The 17,594-nt window shown below is 44.4% G+C and overlaps 1 long non-coding RNA gene across 3 annotated transcripts in view; it reads right to left on the bottom strand.

The window, feature by feature from the left end:
- Positions 1–15,947, bottom strand: part of LOC307184152 — a 503,327-nt gene extending 487,380 nt beyond the window's left edge. For all 3 annotated transcript variants that reach the window (XR_013827669.1, XR_013827670.1, XR_013827671.1), the window contains exons 1-3: positions 15,713–15,947; positions 6,186–12,164; positions 3,807–3,960 (exon numbers count right to left, since the gene is read on the bottom strand). This is a non-coding gene — a long non-coding RNA (uncharacterized lncRNA). The remainder of the gene's footprint in view (positions 1–3,806; positions 3,961–6,185; positions 12,165–15,712) is intronic.
- Positions 15,948–17,594: the final 1,647 nt, after the last annotated feature.

Here is a 17,594-nt window from a genome sequence, read left to right as displayed (position 1 = left end):
ATGGAAATACTTACTGGTAATCAGGAGTTGAGCTTTGCACCTGCTCCCCTTGGCGGCTGAGCCTACTTCAGAGGCCAGGGGGTGAAGGGGAAACCCTTTTTTAATCCCTGCAGCTACTCAGCTAACCCCCAGCTGCTCGTTAGCATCCATGAGTGAGGCCAGGGAAGCCCCGTGAAATCTTGTTAAATCACTGAGAGCGAGCCAGGGAGGGAGGGTGGAGAGGCCTCTCCAGGTCTTCCAACTAAAATAACTGACTCAGTCACTCACTCTCCTCTCCCTGCATATCTTTATTCATAGTGCCTATCACAAGCTGACACTTTATGTTTGTTTACTTCTAGTAGTCGGCCTCGCCCCCTGGAATGTAAATTCTGTGTTCATCACCAAGGTGTCCGCAGCGCCAAGGGATATGACACCTAGAGGGAGGTTTGTTGAATGAATGAATGTCTCTTTTTCAGTTGACTCCAGTTAATACCAACGTTGCTGCTACTAAATGCTCCAGTGAGAAGAACGGGGCTGGGGGAGAAGTAACTGACAACAGCAGTTCTGTGTAAGCAGGACAGGAGACTATCTTTCCCTCATAAAGAGAGAGGATTCGTTAGTTGAGTTTGCAGGGCTTTTTCCCTAGGAGGAGGAGGGGGAAGGGAAGGGATCAAATGGGATCACAAATGGGAATCCCAAGTACAGCCATCAGAAGTCCTGTTGGACCTGCAGGGTGTTTTTGTTTGGTTGGTTTTTGTTTTTCCTCCAAAAGCATGGTTCCACATTAAAAACCCAGCCTCGGGCTTCCCTGGTGGCGCAGTGGTTGAGAGTCCGCCTGCCGATGCAGGGGACGCGGGTTTGTGCCCCGGTCCGGGAAGATCCCACATGCCGCAGAGCAGCTGGGCCCGTGAGCCATGGCCGCTAAGCCTGCGCGTCCGGAGCCTGTGCTCCGCAACGGGAGAGGCCACAACAGTGAGAGGCCCGCGTACCGCAAAAAAAAAACAACAAACCAGGCTCCCTGGAAAAGCCTGCTGGCAATGACGGAGCCCCATTCCTTCAGGGGACCAGCAACCTGCTGCTGTGGAGCCACTGCCCCTTTACCCAGGCAGGGCTCTCCAGGATGCCCCCTTTGAGCTGCCTACTCCTCACACTCTCTGCCTGGCTCCAGGGCCCTGTATCGCGGGCCTCTCCTGCTTCTGCCCTTCTGGCTTTGCTCCTGATCTGGGCCTGGGGGCTTCCTTGCCCACTCCCAGTGACTGAACCCAGATTGTGCTGGGCAGTGGACTTCACCTGGTGCTCTGCCCTCCCATGGCTGCCAGGCAGGGTGCAGCCTCCTAGACCTGCCTGCAGAGCTGCAGCCCTGAGCAGCCAAGGTCACCTGGGGGACGCCCAGCATCACTCTTTTGTAACCACAGGGCCAGCCAAGGGGGATTATTCTTTTTCCTTCCCTCATATGGGAATTTGGCCAGCAGGGTGATTCTATTCAGGTCACCTTCCCCAGCTCAGAAACCATCAGTCCCCTCCCCCTTTTTGCTTAGCCTGGTAGACATAAACCCCCAGCCTTCATGATCTCTGGCCCCCTCTCCCCTTTATCCCCCCACCTTAAGTATTTCTCAACCAATCTCATTCCTTTTCATTTCTTTCTGTGGCCTCAATCCTCCAGCCCTGCAAATCAACTCAACTCTCTCTGGCACACAGCCTGTTCCTTCTTGTTATTAACAAGGCCGAGAAGAATGGATAATAAATAAGACCTTGCTTTCAAAGTGCTTTCACACCACCAACTCACAGTCTCCCACGACCCATACAAGGTAGATACTGACAGGCAGAGTTCAACTGACTTGTCTACAATCAGCAGCTAGTTAGTGGTGGAGCCACGTCAGGAACTTATTTATGTCTTATCAGGAAATTATCATTTTAAAAAATAAGTGAGTGGAAGAGACAATCCAGATTTTAAAATATGACTTTAATATACTTCAAGGGCAAGATTTATTCCCCCTCCTTAGTACTGTAATTAAAGTAAATGGAATAAGATTTGGTATTATATTTGCCTTTCAAACAACCTTTCAGAGGCGCCTGCATTGCTCTGCAAAAGGAAAGCCATCTGCTCATTTATTCACTGCATTAAACACCTGCTCATTCACTTAGTCAACAATTTTGTGTTGCACTCTTACTGTGTGCCACGCCCTGGGCTTGACACGAAGCATGCACTGGTGAGCAAACCAGCCCCACCCCTGTCCTCATGCACTTAGAGTCCAGTGGTGAAGTCAGGTGTTAAACCAAGATTCACACCAAGAGTGTATGATCAGATAGGACCACCACATGATCTAGCAATTCTACTCCTGGGTATATATTTGAAGAAAATGAAAACACTAATTCAAAAAGATATGTTCACCCCAATGTTCATAGCAGCACTATTTACAATAGCCAAGATATGGAGGCAACCTAAATGTCCATCAACAGATGAATGGATAAAGAAGATGTGATACATATATACAATGGAATATTACTCAGCCATAAAAAAGAATGAAATTTTGCCATTAGCAACAACATGGATGGACTTGGAGGGTTAAATGCTTAGTGAAGTAAGTCTAACAGAGAAAGACAAATACTGTATGTTATCACTTATAGGTGGAATCTAAAAAATAAAACAAATGACTATAATAAAACAGAAACAGACATAGCTACAGAGAACAAACTAGTGGTTACCAGTGGGAAAGGGTTGTGGGGAGAGGCAAGATAGTGGAAGGGGATTCAGAGGTACAACCTACTAGGTATAAAATAAATAAGATACAAGAATGTATTGTATAGCACAGGGAATATAACCAATATTTTACAGTAATTTTAAATGGAGTATAATCTATAAAAATATTCAATCACTAAGTTATACACCTGAAACTAATATAATACTGTAAATAAACTATACTTCTCCAACACTATGTTAGTCTGAGCATCCATCTGTCTCACCTGGACTACTGTAGTCACCTCCTAACTGGTCTTCCAGCTCCACCCCTGCCCCCATACAGTCTATGCTCCACACGGCAGTCAAGGTGCACGTGTTCAGTTTGTGCACATAGAGTCTGACCTAGGTTCAGATCCAGGCTCAACCCTGCGGCAAGCCACTTAAACTCTCAGCTTCCCCATCTCTCAACCAGGAGCGATAAAACCGATGTCACAGTATTGTCTGAGCATTCGGTGGATGGTGTGTGTATCACACTCAGCCTGACTCCTGGTTCATAACAAGTGCTCCATAAATGTGAGTTATTGTCACACTGATCCTGGATTCCCTCAAGGCCAGCTCTGCATGTTGATCATCAGTTGATGGTGATGCTGGTCAGGAAACCAGGCAATGCCTAATTCATTATATGCCAGCCTCTCAGCTCTTCCCCAGCCTTTGGTGGCCACCAAACAACGATTCCAGCTCCATCACTTGGTGCCTGTTACTCATCAGGGATGCACACCGATACCATCACCTTGAAGCAGAATTTTGAAATGTGGCATGCGATGGGGTTTGGACAGCAGTTTTCTCCACTCAGAATGAAACCACTTCCTGAAACACCTATTCCCCAGACCCAGAGGGGAGCCCTGACTTTTGCAGGCTCCAACTCTGAGGCAAGATTTTGCTGTCACATCCTGAAAGCAGTCTTGGCCAAGAGCGGAGGTGGGTGTAGCTGGGGCAGAGCCATTGCTCATGATGTTTGTGTCCTACTGTGGAATTTCCAAACCATGAAAACAAAACTCATCCTTTTGAAGATAACGGACCCAAACATCACAGGCTGGGGAACACCTGCCCTGTGGTGAGGGATTCCAAGCCGGGCCCCTATATTTACCTTTTCCTATCTTTTCTCACTCCTTCCCCTTCCTGGGAGGCAGGGTTCAGGCTGCAGAGTCTGACGGACGTGAGTTCAAGTCCCAGCTCTGCCACTCGCTTGGCTGTGTGACCTGGGGCAGCTGTGAATACTCTTTGAACCCTGGTTTCTTCATCTATGAAATGGGAAATAATATAGGAGCTATGATCATTGCAAAAATAATAAACATCATATCTGAAAATGGAGAAGCAGCAGAGGACAGCAGTTAAGAGGATGGGCTCTGGAGTTTGAATCCCCCTCTTCCGCTCACTGGCTGACCCTTGAACAAGTTACTTAATCTCTCTGATTGTCTCACCTGTAAAATGGGAATAACAACTATTCTTCCCTCAATGACACACGGTGGGAACTAAAGGTGTTAACACAGGTAGAGCCTTGAACAGAGGCTGACACTTAGAAAGTGCCCACCCTCACGGGTTCGTGCCCCGGTCCAGGAAGATCCCACATGCCGCGGAGTGGCTGGGCCCGTGAGCCATGGCCGCTGAGCCTGCGCGTCCGGAGCCTGTGCTCCGCAACGGGAGAGGCCACAACAGTGAGAGGCACGCGTACCGCAAAAAAAAAAAAAGAAAGAAAGAAAGTGCCCACCCTTGCTGTTATTTCCACCCAATTCCTATAGCCCTCAGAGGACTGACTGTGTGAGGAGCTTGGGTGGAAGCGAGGTCCCGAGATCAGGTGTAAACCCGTCACTCTCTCCATTACAAGGAGGATTCATTGCAATCTTCCTTGTTTCCCAGAATGCTTTGCAACTAGTCGTGAACTGACTCCTAAAAAAGAGGCAGCTGGGACCTAACCGGGACAAGCCTTCCCATGGACCTGTCAGGGAAGACACAGAGGCAGGCACAATCTTTAAAGGGACAGTGGACTAACACAGACACGTGGAAGATTGACATTTCTCCTGCAGTGGTGCCAGGATACGTGGTTTGGGGCCTCTCTGTGAGGTCCTGCTCTCTAGGACTACGTAGAAGCCGAGGTCCAGCAGGGCAGGAAGGGACGTCTCATCGGAGGGCATGGTGAAGGCCGTTCCTGGGTCACACATTGTGTAGTGACAATATTAGGGCTTGAACCCAGGGCTTCTGACTTAAATTGTGGTGTCCTTTCCACATCTGACCAGCATCCAGTTTGAGTGATATTTAGCCCCCATGTTAGAGAGCTCAAAAACCCATAAGACATTTTCAGTCTAGTAGTCGGGTTCTAGACGTGGCTTTGCTGCAGTTTGAGTCTGAGCAAATCACTTTCCTCTCTGAGACTCAGTCTCTGCATCTGTAAATGCAGAGGATTACACTGGAGGAGTTTAAACTTTTTCTTTAAAAAAAAAAAAATTTAAGCAACCACACCCTTTCCCCAAGTGAAACCTTATGAGGATTCCCCATTCTATGCAACATCTATTCGAAAGCAAAGCTGCTCTACCCACCAGAGCTAAACACGCAGCCACCCCACGATACATCCATGAGTATACACTCAACAGAAATGCGTACATTTGTCCACCACCAGACTTGTGCGTGGATGTTCATGGCAGCTATGTTCATAATACCAAAACCTGGAAACAACGCCAATGTTCATCAACAGTGGAAAAGATCAATAATCGCGGTGTAGTCATACAATACAATTCCACACAGCAACAAAAAAGGACAGGCTACTGTTACCCACAAAAACGTGGATGAATCTCTCAGATATAATTTTGAGCAAAAGAAGCCAGACACAAAAGAGGATAAACCTTGTAATTCCATTTACATGAAGTCCAAAAACAGGCAAGATCAAGTAGGTGGTTACCTCTGGGGAGGATACTGACTGGGAGGGGACAGCACAGAGCCTGCCCAGGGGTGCAGAAAGTCTTCTTTATCTTGATCTGGGTAGTGGCTACACAGATGTATACATGTATAAAAACTCATCAAGCTTTATCTTTGAGATTCCTGTGCTTTATGTCATTTAAGTTGTACCTCAAAAGAAAAAAAGTGGAATTCCTATGGCTGAAGTAAACAAGAGGGTTTTGAAGATCCATTTGTTAAGCCTTCACCCCACAACCTCCATCCACCCACCCCTTGGGGGACTCTAAGGGACCACCGGACTAGACCATCTCTAAGGAAAGAGTAGATCCAATAGATTCACTTTGGGAATTCAGCTTCAGTCGCTTTACCTCAACATCATCTTACAGGTGACAGCTGCTTCAAACACCCAACTCCCCATTCCATGGGTTTCTTGTCTTATCCTTGTTCTTGTCACCTTCTTCCCCGCCCTGCAATGCCCAAAGCCCACGTGCTGCCCCCAGGACCAAAGCCCCCTATGTACCCTCCCTAAGTATCACCACCTCCTTCCAATTTCCCAAGAAGGCCCATGCAAGCTTACCTCCTGGTGGTGAGCACAAGCTCCCAGGTCCATCCACCGAGGTTCAGTTCCTGGCTCCTCTACTTGTAGCTGGATGTGCTTTTTCTTTGTGCACTGAGATTGTTAACTGTACAGACCTCATTAAATTGTTAGGAGAACGAATGAAGATAGTACATGGAGAGGATTTAGCACAGTGTCTAATCCATCCTGGGCGCTCAGTAAGTGTTAGTTACTGTTCTGATCACTGTTGTCTATTCTTCGGTTCTGTCATTGCTTGTTCATGACTAGAGAATATATAGTTTTAAAATATTAAAATAGTCTTGTGAAATATTTACCACATGCTTTGTTGGACTTCATCCTCACAGCCTAGACTCCTTTTGAGTAGACTGAGGTTAGGTTTCCAAAGTCACACAACTGATCAATCAGTGATGGAGTCAAGACTCAAACCCACTCCCTCCTGACCCCAAAGTCCATCACAGTCTGAGCTCTTGGCTACTTGCTTAGTGAACCATGTAACGGAGTTGACAGAGAAGGTACCCAATCCTAAAAGAGTGAATACATACTGGGCCCACTGGTGTGATAGAGTTTGGAATCAAACGAATCCAGGTTCTAATCCTGGGCTGTGTGGTTTACCAGCTGTATGAACTTGCTCTAATTGTTTTATTTCTCCCTGCCTCAATTAGCTCATTTGTAAACTGAGACACAGTAGTGGAATGCATTAAATGAGATTCCTAACTCTAGCCAAAAGGAAACAAAAGTTAACCCCGGGGATTTCCATCATCATGGGATACTGAGGAGGAGTGATTTGGGGAAGAGACCCTATATTTCATCCATGTTCACCCAGTTCAGAACAGAACCACTTATCTAGGGACAACCCCTCCTAAGACTAGGGAGTTTTTTAACGATCAAATGATTCTGAAGTACGAAATGTTAACTTTGTTTGTGGTTCTGGTCTTTTTTCCTCTGTTGTTAGTTTTAAAAAAGTTACTAAAAACTAACGTCCCCTCTCAGTCTATCTTCCTCTTCCTGTTTCCAAAACAGAGCGTATAATAGGCAGTTTTGGTTTTCAAATAGCCCATCTTTCTAATTCTCTGTTCCTGATTTATCAGCCATGATATTACTTTCATTCTACTCGAAAGGGACAGCTATGCCTTGAGAGGAATTAGGGTGACATCCTAGACCCCATGATTTTAGGACTTCAGGTTGCTGTGAGAAACAGGTGGCTGGAACAGTGACTCAGAGTCAGAAGGGAAGGATTTGGCAATAAACATGGGTTTAAAAGATCTGACATTCATACACACTCACTTCATAACTTTTCATCACCCCCAAGAGGTAAGTGGGGTAGTCATGCTCTGTCACTCACTTCCACACAAATTACTGAGGCTGCAATTTCTTCTGTTGACAGCCCCCCTTCTTTCCCCTGTAGCATTTGCCTTTGATGGCCAATGGATCAAGATTGCAGCTCTCCAGGCCTGAAAGAACATCATCATGTGAAGTGGGCACATTCAAGCAGCTGGCGGGAGTCCAGTCTACCTGGAAGGGCATTTGGCCATCAGAATTGAGTCTTTAAAAGGCTGATACCCAATAACTCCAATTATACCCAATTTATTAAGGAGCCTCAGATTGCCAGGGTTTCAAACACAAACATCACCAATTGTGTGCTCTCAAACCCTGTTTAACAATGCTTAAAATCATCTTGGTCCAATTGTATTACAGGTTATTCAGTCCCATTTTATTTCTATAGAACTCTGTAGAATTGGATGTTTTTGCTGAGGGAGGATCAGAGAGAGTTATAATGATCAGATGTCAATGAGAAGTAAACCCCCCAAAGGATCTAGAAACCTGGGAAGAGAAAACAGAAAGGTTAGAAGGGGAGGCTAAGAAGCGATAAGAATTTCCAGAAGGAGTTCAATTAATGCTGTCATCCTGGGTGAGGAGCAGTCCTGGGCTGGCCCCCTTCTCAGGACAGCAGAAGGAACGCAGGCAATGGTTAGGAACACTCTCCCTGACCTGGGGTGTGATTCCCAGCTATGCCATTTGGACAAGTTACTTAATTTTCCTTGGCCTCAGTTTCCTCATCCATTATATGAGAGATGATAATAACATGTACAACATTTGGGATGCTATGGGGATTAAAAGAGGTACCACCACTGCAGTGCCTGGTACACTGAGGGATTTCAACAAACAAATGGTAGCCACTGTTATTATCTGCACCCTGAAATTTCTGAATAATTAATCGTGATTGTGAACACTTGAATGATTCTGTGTATTGCAATTTACACAGAGAGAGTGCTTTACTGTTTAAAAGCACATCTTTGCAATACAAATTGAAACGCGTCACCATCTATCACCTATCAAATTGGCAAATAATACTGCCCGATGTTGGTGAGAATGTGGGGAAATAGGCCTTTGCTGTTGATGGGAAGTGCTTTTTGCCACTATGTATCAGGTCCCTTAAATGCGTCCATGCTGGAACCAAGCAGGATGAGGAGAGAAGTCATGTGGTAGCAAAGGGTTGGGCAGAGATGGGAGCAGGATGTCTGGCGGAGGCGAAATGTAGAATCTAGGACGGATCCATGGAATTCACAGACATTCACAGAATGTCCCAGACATTCCAGGGAAGAGATATAAAATGTGTGGTCAAGCAAATCAACTCTCACGAGATTGCTGTTTGGGTGTTAGAGAGAATACTAACCCTTTAAGACTGGAGACATACAAAGAATATATCTCCAGCTGCCAACGGCACATCCCCACCTGGAGGTGTCACAGGCATCTTCGCCTCAGCACACCCATGTTGGACCAACTGACTGCCCACACTCCCCACACTCCCCACCCAAAACTAGCATTCCAGTCTCTACAAACAATGTAAAAGATACCACAACTTACTGGTTGTTCAAGCCCCAACCCGAGAGGTCATCCTCGATTTCCGCTTTCCCTTCACCTAGTACCACCACCAGCACGACCCCAAATGCCTACGTCTAATCGCTCAACAGGTCCTGTTTCTTCTGCTTCCAAAATATATCCTGAATCCAGTGACTTCTCTCAGTCTCCATGGCTACTACTGTCTGATCTAGACCACCATTATTTCCCACCTGGACAAGGCTTGTTGATTATCTTACTTCTACTCTTAATCCCTCCAAGTCATTCTCCAGGTAACAGCCTGGATGCTCTTTTAAAAATATAAACCAGATTGAGTCACTGGATTGCCCAGATGAAAACTCATCAATTTCATGTTGTCAACCTCTTCATCTTTGTCTACCATCCATCTTCCCCTCACCCACCACCCTGCAGACACACACGCCTTCCCTCTGTACCTCGAACAGTGCACACTCATGGCCTTTGCCCCTTGCTCTTCCTTTGGCCCAGAAGGCTCCGTCGGTGGCTCTTCTCATCCTTCAGTCTCTCCTCAAAGAGGTCTTCCCTTGCTAGACCAGCCAGAAGAGCCCCTCTAGTCATTATCACAATACCTTTTTCAATTTCCTTCACAGGACTTATCTCCAGCTGAAATTCTTTTATTTGTTGACTTGTACATTATGTTCCCCACCATCTCATACCACTAGAATGTGAGCTCTGTGAGGGCAGAAGCCTGCTTACCTCGTTCATTGTTTATCCTCAGCAACCAGTGCATGGGAAGTGGTCAATAATTAGTGGGAAAACAAATCAGTGAATGAACATCGGGGTCACGCAAAGTTGTGGCACCTCCCACTCCAGGGTCCTCTGGTCATTATGACTTTGATGTTGGTGGTGGGAGAAAGGGGCAGAGTAGTGACAGAATAACAGGTCACCAGTTCTGATGGAAGGACAAGAATGAGTGCTTCTTGTTTAACCAAGGGGAAAACCAGAGGAGGGCTCAGGATTTGGCCCAGGTTACAGAGCAAGTTGACAGCAGGAGGAGAAGCTAAAGTTTCTGGATCCTTGGCAATTGTCCTGTTGATTGCTCCAGGTGTGTCTTGTCACTATGTCTACGGGGTAGTTCACAATGGTATACAATGGGTGAGAATTAACTCCATCTCAAAGGAAATTCTCTTGGGACATCTGGTCACAAGATATGTAGGAAGTTGATTAATGAATAAACATTCAAATGATGAAATGCTGAAACATCACTAGCTGGTACCTGGCACAACAGAGATCCCTTACCTTAGTATTCAAGGCACACCACTCTTCAGCTTCTTTCCAGATCTGGGGTCTCTTTTGACCTTGATTTCCCCATCAATGGGAAATACAATGAGAAGCAAATAATCAGCAAAGTCCCTTCCAGCCCTGATATTTTAGAATGCTTCCCTTGGACATGAGTTCCTTCCTCAAGCCAAACTGATTTACTTATTGTACTTCCTGTCCCCTACCTATACGTAAACTTAAAAATATTCACTTTTGTCTATACTGGCCCTCTATTAATAATGCTGCCATGTCCTCTCTGCTCTTTGAAATACTGTGTAGCCTTCAATGATCAATAGAATTTCTACTCCCACTCTTCTTTCTTATTTGTCCCAGCTGAAAATATTTGCCTTTTATAATCTCTTGGGCATTTATTGTCGAACCCAGGAGTTGGTAAACTATAGCCTGAAGGCCAAATCCAGGCCATGGGCCAAATCTGTTTGTTTTGTAAATAAAGTTTTATTGGAACACAGCCATCCAATTCATTTGTGTATTGTCTGTGGCTGCTCTTGAGACACTACAAGACAGGGTTGAGTATTTGTAACAGAAACGGTATGGCTCACAAAGCCTAAATGTTTACTGTCTGGCTCTTTACAAAAAAAAAAAATGTTTGCCAACTCCTGGCTAATCCATGCTTCTCAAACTTGAGTACACAAAGATCCAGGCTGGGATCCACATATAAGATATCCAAGGTCACTGGTCAACCCAGGGTATCTTCTTGGAGCATCGATTTTACTAGAAGACTGGGGAGAAAAAATGGTTAATAGAACGTAAATGTGGACATTAAAGCAAACATATTTATATTAAGAAGTGGATTCCAGCATTTGCATGAAATAGTATGTGAAAATCCCAAATGTGACCAAAATTCCAAGCTTGGGAAGGGCTGCTTCACATTGTTGCTGCTCCTCCACTGTTACAAACATTTTGGTATAAAATTTGGGGAGGTACCCATCCATGCCATTTAATTTGAGGTTAAAAGTATGTATCTTATATGGTTTTGTATCCTCACCACTTCTGACACAGTGCTTGACTATAACAACTCCAGAAAGTCTGAAGTCATTTATCTAGATAAATCCTAAAAGGTCCTCACCTGTCAGGATGGTTAATGGGGTCCTGCCTAATGGCAGAGGAATGGACCAGAGGACTTGACCAGCAGAGGTCTCCTTCGCTATGGGGGCAGGGCAAGGGGCTTATTAGTGCTTTGGCTGTCTCTATGGCAACAAAAAATCTAATAACATTCCGTTACCTTAACAATATTTGCAACAATACCATCACCAATCCAAACCACTAATTAGTTCCTTCCTGAGCTGAAGGCAGAACCTATCTTATGATGACCTAGTTGCTTTTTGTTTATATTTGCCTTTTCTTTTCCTATTTATTTATTTTGGAGGAGAAGGGAGAGGAGATACTAGAAAGTTTACTCCAGCCCTGGCTGCCAACACCACCACTGTTAGCGTTCCCGCCAACCATTCCCCTCACCCCAAAGAATCTCTCTCTGACTTCTAAGGGCAGAATAATCCCTATTACATAAAATGGTGACCACTCAGTTTGTTGTTGAATGTTGTTGCTTATCTTTGTTTTGTTTCTTAAAGGCAGATGTCCCTAGGAAAGGATAACACATAAAGTTACTAACCTTTTAGAATCGGGAGGTGTTTGGGGCACTGGGCGAGGGGGTAGAAAGGCAGCCAGGCTCCCAGTCAGGGTGGAAAGATCTGAGGTCAACCCCAATTCTGCCACTGACCTGCTGGGCCAACTACTTGCCATTTTTGCACCTTCAGTTTTCTTTCTTGTAATGTGAAAGTTGAGAGCTGGGTAATCCCAAGGAGCGTTTTCAGTTGTAAGATCCTACAGTTCAAGGCAGCATAATTAATAGAAAGATTAAGGTCATGACCACATAGATAGGCCTCGAAAACATAAAGCAAACTGGAAAAGGTTAGTGGCAGAATGACATGTACTGTATGATACCACTCTAACTTTTTAATTTAATTTTTGGAATAGGTAACATAGTACATCCACACTGTTCAAAAAAATCTTTAAGGAATTTATTTAAATATGTTCCTTCCCTCCTCTCACCCCTCTTTCCTCCCACATGCAAAATTGTTTCTAGTTTTTTGTATGTAAAGTTTCAGACTTTCTTTATGCACATACAAAAACCAGTGGATAAGCAGGCTCATTTTCCCCTTTGCTGCACAAAATGTAGCATACTATACACATTCTTCTGCACTTTTTTTGTCTTCACTTAATATGTATTGGAGAAATTTCCATATTAGCATAGAGAGTGTCTTCATTCTTTTTTAGAACTGCAGAGGATTCCATAAAGGGGATGCCCCACAATTTATTCAACCAGTCACCTATTGATAGATATGTGGATTTTTTCTAGTCTTTTTTATTACAAGCAATACTTCAATGAATAACCTTAAACACATGTGCTTTCGAACAAGCACAAATGTATCTAAAGGCAAATTCCCAGAAATGGAATTTCCTTTGTAATTTTCTGCATTTGCTTTTATGATAGAGATTGTCAAATTACCATTTATAGAGATTATACCAATTCTCTCATGCACGATCAGTCTGAGTGCCCCTTTCCCCACATCTTCTATGCACTGTTTTACCAAATCTTGAGTGCCTGTACTGACCAACTTGACAGGTTTAAAAAATATCTCAATGTGATTTAATTTGTATTGCTCTTTTTTTTTTTTGTATTGCTCTTTTGATGAATGAGACAGTGAATCTCTTCTTAATAGTCATTTGTATTTCTTTCTGTGTAAATAAATACTTTTAGCCCTTTTTCATATACGTAAAATTTTAAAACACACCATACTATATAATATTTATGGCCATGGACATATATAATGAAGGACTGAAGTGACATTCACTAAGGTCAGTTGACAGGTTGCCTCTAGATAGGAAGGCAGGGGGATGAGACAAGGGAGGGACACAAAGGGAACTCCACTAAGTGCGTGACACTTTTTTTCTTTTAAAAGAAGATATTAAGCAAGCATGGCAAAATCAAAATAGAAGAGGAAGAAAGGAAGGAAGGAAGGGAGGGAGATAAGGAGGGAGGGGAGAGGGAGGGAGGGAGGGAAGGAAGGAAGGAAGGAAGGAAGGAAGGAAGGAGAAAATAAAGTTTAAAATCAATGAACCTGAACTTGAATCTCAGCCCCACCACACATGCTCTGTGGTCTTTGACATTTCTCCTAATCTCTCTCTTTCCCAACTTCAATATCTGTAGGGTATAGATAATGCCTACCTTGCAGAGTTAGTGTAATGACTAAAGATAATCCATGTAAAACCATGATTAGCACATAACTGTGCCTCAACAGTCATATTATAATTCTTGATATTAATTTGGTTATTATGGCTCAAATATATAAAATACCTCAAGCCGAAGAAAGTTCTAGTAGCTTTTCTTGGCTCCACTATCTCTTTTTCCTTTGGGTTTCCCAAGGAGTATTCTTGAAGACACCACAGAAACGGTTTCAACCCCTCTAATGCCTTTTCCAAATGTCCTGCCCAGAGCTGCCTCTGTTGGAATGATTTGTGTGACTGGGTGAGAGAAGCCAGGGTGTGGTCAGGGAAGTTTCCTTCCTGGAAACTTCCTGGAAACAGGGTGAGGGGGGAGTTTCCTCTGTGTCACAACCTCTGTTCCCAAGAGCTGTGACCTCTGTTAACACTTGATGAGACTCTGGCTTCCCACTGTGCAGAATCTAGAAGGTCCAAGCCCAACACATAACTTCTCTGGGAACAAACTGTGAGCAAGAATCTCCCCACCATCCCTCTCCAGGACGACATGTGGGAGAATTACAACCACGCTTTACCTGAAATCTATAACCACCTGTGGCCTCAGAAGTGGCCATTTCCTCCCTCTGGCCTTAGTTTGCATTACATCAACAGGCAGCAAACTACCACCCACTCCCCAAGGCAGTGGTCCTTCAGCCTCTTATTGCCTCATTCCCCCAGAGAGAACCAGGAAATATATTCCTTTGCTATAAACTCCTTTTATCAGAACAGGGAAGATTACAGCAGTAAACTTTGTTTTTTGGGGGGGGGGAAATTATGCTCAGAGTCTGAGACTGTCTTGTCAATATTTAACACAGGTTCACTGCAGGAATTATAATAATTTCACAAGTTAATAGCATACAGGATAATATCTCTTAATAAGCCAATAAAGAAATAACATACTCCAAACCAACAATAGATTAATTACACTATTGTTCCAGGCAAGAGGAGATGAAAGGAATGAAGTCCCAATTTAACTGAGGTGTGCCTTTCTACATGAGTTGGTTCCTGGGAGAGTCAGCTTAACCAACTGAGAGCCTGACATCCAGCTACCAGCAAAACGCAAGTTCCCTGTTGCTGGAGCACGTTGCTGGGAAACCAAGACGCCGGTGTTGACAAGCAAGATGATCTCCTGAAAGAGGCGCTGCACCACTTTCCCCACTGCCCTTACCCTGTTACCCACACAGTAACTAATGCACCAAGGTCTTCAGAGAGCTGCTTAGGTCAGCAAAGGGTCACCCTGCCCAGACCTAAACTCTCAGATTGTCCTCACAAACTCTGGGTATTTATAGTCTAAAGGTCCCCTGGCCATAGATGCTTCTTCATATTATTGCTAAGCCCCCAGCGGCGCCCCTGGGCAGCTGAGCTACTGAGGGCTTATCGGCAGCCACAGAATGTCAAGAGATGTCATCCTGATGCAGCTTCTTCATATCAAAACAACTTTACTTATAAAGACAACTTCATTCTTATATCAAAACAAACTTCCCTCTTAAAAACAATTTCATTTTTGTCATAAGCAAGTGGATTTGATATATCAAACCACCGCACAACTTTGCACACTACTTCTTTTTCTTTTATAAATTTATTTATTTATTTTTGGCTGTGTTGGGTCTTCGTTGCTGTGTGCAGGCTTTCTCTAGTTGCAGTGAGTGGGGGTTACTCTTCGTTGCGGTGCGCGGGCTTCTCATTTTCGTGGCTTCTGTTGCTGCAGAGCACGGGCTCTAGGCACGCGGGCTTCAGTAGTTGTGGCACGTGGGCTCAGTAGTTGTGGTTTGCAGGCTCTAGAGCTCAGGCTCAGTAGTTGTGGTGCACGGGCTTAGATGCTCCGCAGCATGTGGGATCTTCCTGGGCCAGGGCTCGAACCCGTGTCCTTTGCATTGGCAGGCGGATTCTTAACCACTGTGCCACCAAGGAAGCCCCTGCACAGTCCTTCTTACACCTTTGGATTATTTCCTGAGTTGAATTGGTTTCTGTTCTTTTCCATTATTTTGATCCTAAAACAACAGAAAACTAGAAAGAAAAGAATAGAAGAAGGAGAGAGAAAGGAGGATGGCAAAGAGACAGAAAGAAAGAAAAAGACTCGAAACAGACAGCATCTTAGCAAAATAACTTACTGGACTCTGTGGAGAGGAAGATCCAGAAATGATGTAAAGGTCTGTGTCACACACCACCAGGTCCTTGATTAGTGGCTGAGCCCACTATAGGAGCCAATGACAGCATTCAGAGCCAATGCCATGAGCTGGGTGAGCCAAAGTCATGCCTGCTCTGATAACATCTGGAAGCTTTACCAAGCCAGCAAAGAAAACATCCTTCAATTATTGGTAGCAATGAACCAATAACAACCCATCAATCAACAAATTAAAATCATGGGGCTTCCCTGGTGGCGCAGTGGTTGAGAGTCCACCTGCCGATGCAGGGGACATGGGTTCGTGCTCCAGTCTGGGAAGATCCCACATGCCGCGGAGCGGCTGGGCCCGTGGGCGTCCAGAGCCTGTGCTCCGCAACGGGAGAGGCCACAACAGTGAGAGGCCTGCATACAGCAGAAAAAAAAAAAAAAAAAAAAAAACATGGGGCAAGGTATTAACGGTTATTCATGGCAGGTGAAGATTACTTCCTCCTTGGCAGAACAGATCAGAATCAGAAAGGAAACTGTAAGACACACAAAGTTTAACTTTCTGGCATTTGTTAAGTATTTCTTTCTTCTTTGAGCAACCTGGATTCCATGAAGCCAAGAACCTCTTTCTGTCGCATCCCTCACAGGCCTGCTAACACATTTATGGCCAATGCCTCATCTCTCTTCCCTTTATCCAAAATTCCCTTTCACTGGCCTCATTTCCCATAGCTCTTTGCTGAGAGAAAATTACCTGCTCGGAGAAGCCAATCCTTCCAAAGTGATACTGGATGCAGTGGTAGACAGAGTAATAACCCTCCAAAGATATTCATGACTTAACCCCAGAATCTTTCAATTTTTCCAGGGGATTTCATGAGTGGGATTAACGTTAAGGACCTTGAGATGGGAGGAGTAGCCTGGATTATCCAGGTGAACCTAATCTAATTACCTGTCTCCTTAAAGATGGAGAACCTTTCTGTGCTGGGTCAGAAAGATGAGAGGGAAGAAGAGTTGCTGACTTTCAAGATGGAGGAAGTGGACACAAATCAAGGAATGTGAGTGGCTCTAGAAGCTGGGAATAGTCCTCAATGACAGCCAGCAAGGAAACAGCATCTCAGTCCTACAACCACAAGGAACTGAATTTTGCAAACAATCCAAATGTGCAAGGAAACAGATCCTTCCCCTAGAACCTCCAGTAATGAACACAGCTCTACTGACACCTTGATTTTACCCTGCTGAGACCCATGTCAAAAGTCTGACCTACAGAACTGTAAGGTAATAAATTGGTGTTGTTTAAACCACTGTACTTGTGGAAGTTATTTTCTAGCAATAGAAAACTAATACAGATGTTAATATGAGACTCAGTCAGCAGGGCTTTCAGTTAGTTTGCTTTCTGAAGCAACTATTATGGTACCAGATAACAAAAAAAAATCTCTCACATATTTTGGAACAGGCAGATTGTTTTACAATTCATGGCCAGATGTGTCATCCACTTTGTTCATTCACCTGTTCCATAAATATTTATGGAATGCCAACTAGGTACCAGGTACATATTTCCCTACACATATGGCTCCTTCTAGATCATGTCTACTACATAAGCGGATCCAGTCAGCAAGTCAATCAACAAATGTTCATTGAGCATCTACTGTGTATTAGGTACAAGGGCAACTCAATCAAGATGGTGGATGGACCTAGAGTCTGTCATACAGAGTGAAGTAAGTCAGAAAGAGAAAAACAAATACCGTATGCTAACACATATATATGGAATCTAAGGGAAAAAGAAAAAAGGTCATGAAGAACCTAGGGGCAAGACAGGAATAAAGACACAGACCTACTAGAGAAGGGACTTGAGGATATGGGGAGGGGGAAGGGTAAGCTGTGACAAA

The sequence above is a fragment of the Stenella coeruleoalba genome (assembly GCF_951394435.1).
Source record: "Stenella coeruleoalba genome assembly, chromosome: 3".
NCBI classification, from domain to species: Eukaryota; Metazoa; Chordata; class Mammalia; order Artiodactyla; family Delphinidae; genus Stenella; species Stenella coeruleoalba.
This window is presented reverse-complemented; position numbering and strand designations above follow the sequence as displayed.